Source organism: Pteropus vampyrus, unplaced genomic scaffold (genome assembly GCF_000151845.1).
Source record: "Pteropus vampyrus isolate Shadow unplaced genomic scaffold, Pvam_2.0 Scaffold1035, whole genome shotgun sequence".
Taxonomy (NCBI): domain Eukaryota; kingdom Metazoa; phylum Chordata; class Mammalia; order Chiroptera; family Pteropodidae; genus Pteropus; species Pteropus vampyrus.
This window is the reverse complement of record NW_011889816.1, coordinates 1,599-3,750: the sequence shown is the minus strand read 5'-3', so window position 1 is coordinate 3,750 and position 2,152 is coordinate 1,599.

Genomic DNA, 2,152 nt, shown 5'->3' with positions numbered 1-2,152 from the left:
AGGATATGGAAGAAAAGAAACACTCATACACTGCTGGTTGAACTACAAAATGCTACAGTCACTATGGAAAACAGTATGGAGGTTCCTCAAAAAAAATAAGAATTGATCTACCATATGATCCAGCAATCCCTCTATTGGGTATTTACCCAAAAGACTTAAAAACTCATATTCGAAAATATCTTTTCACACCGATGTTCATAGCAGCATTATTCACGATTTTCAGGACATGGAAGCAACCGAAGCATCCTACAACAGATGATTGGATAAAGAAGCTGTGGTACATATATGCAGTAGAATATTACTCAGCCGTAAGAAGAGATGAAATAATGCCATTTGCGATAGCATGGATGGACTTTTAGATATTCATGCTAAGTGAAATAAACCAGTCGGAAAATGTTGAAAACCACATTATATCACTTAATGTGGGATATAAACCTAAAAGGAACAAAAGAACAGGACAAACAGAGACTCATGGACGTAGACAATGGACTAGTGGTTACCAGAGGGGGTGAGCAGGGAGAGCTAGATGGGGAAAAAAGAGAAAAAAAAGAAATACGGAAGCTCAGGGAGATTCCATTTTTTCACAGATATGTAACAGTGCAATTAAAACTTTCATACAGTTCTTTGGATGATGTGTAAATAGACCCTTTCAATATATATTCTTAATTTATTAGGTCTCTTTGATTCAGCAATTTGTACACTTTAAATCTCTGCAAGACATTTGATGCAATTACAGTCCAATCAAATAACAAACAGGAAAAAAATCTAGTGATACCAGGTAGGATGTAGAGCAAAGGTAGCTTGAGTCACACTTTAATGGAGGAAGGGGAAATATCATTTGGTAGGAAACAAAGTGTTTTATATGGATATAAAAATAGTGGCATTAATTTGTCACAAATTACATTTGGTAAACTCATTTTTTTGGTAAACAAGATTATACTACTTATGTAAATAACCTTCATAAATTGGTTCAAAGCATTATAGCCTCTCACAATTTCATGGATGAGCTATAGACACACAGTGTACTGACCCCAGCTGATGCAGACTCATGAGTATCTGAACAGAGATCAGAACAACTCCCATCATATAATCCCATTTGATATAAATCATAGCATTTAGGACAGTTTGTTATACAGCATTAACTAACTGATATAATAATCAAGGCAATCAAACTAAAGGCAATTATAATAAGTTAATGTTTTTAATTTTTGGCATATGTTGTGATATTTAGACATAGCATCTATGACTATTTTGTTATTCGAGTTTATTTTGGATAACTGGATTAATAATTGGCTCTATTGAGAATTGTTTCCAGGTAACCAGGAGAGGTCAGAAGGACATGCATCTTAGCAGAAATGCTGCTGACCCTGAATCATATGACAGGGCAGGAACACAAGCTCTCCTGTGAGTCACATTCAGGTCTTGAAGATGGAAGTGATTCTTGCATATGAGGAAGTATGAAAGGGATGCTATTGATATTGTTCATTCACTATCCATGTAGTGGTTATGACAAAATTAAGAAAAGTGGAGATATTTAGTTTATAGGAATCATATCTGTAAGCAGACTGAAATTTTGGAGGACAAATAGGAAGGCAACTTGGTAATAAAACATAAATATACCAATCATTCTTCACCTCAGTGAAAAGAGGCCCTCATACATGGAATCTATCTTATATAATTCAGTAGCAGATTACAGCATAAAAAAGAAATATTTTGCATACTAATCAACTGAGTAATGCTTCCACATATACAAGAACAATTCTTTCTAAAGATCATATTAGGTGAATCTATTTATCAAATCTGTGTTTTCCTGACGACTCTACCTAGAGATGTATATGTGACAAACAATTTTTGTCAGCAACTGTGGTAGGCATTGTAGACACCAAACTCCATAACAGTAAAATGTAGGAGTCCAGTTAAAAAACCATCGGAATGTTAAAGTCTACATTATCAGTAAGAGAAGTTACAAGAGTGAAATTAAATAGAATGACAGACCCAAAGTGACACCATATTTCAGTTTTTTATAAAATATCATGTTAATGAACTTAGTCAACAAGCATACTTTGCTATATGTGAGTTATACAATCCATCAATATTCTTTCGGTAACACAAAATAAAATTCTTGAGATGATATGACCATTTGAGAAGAAAT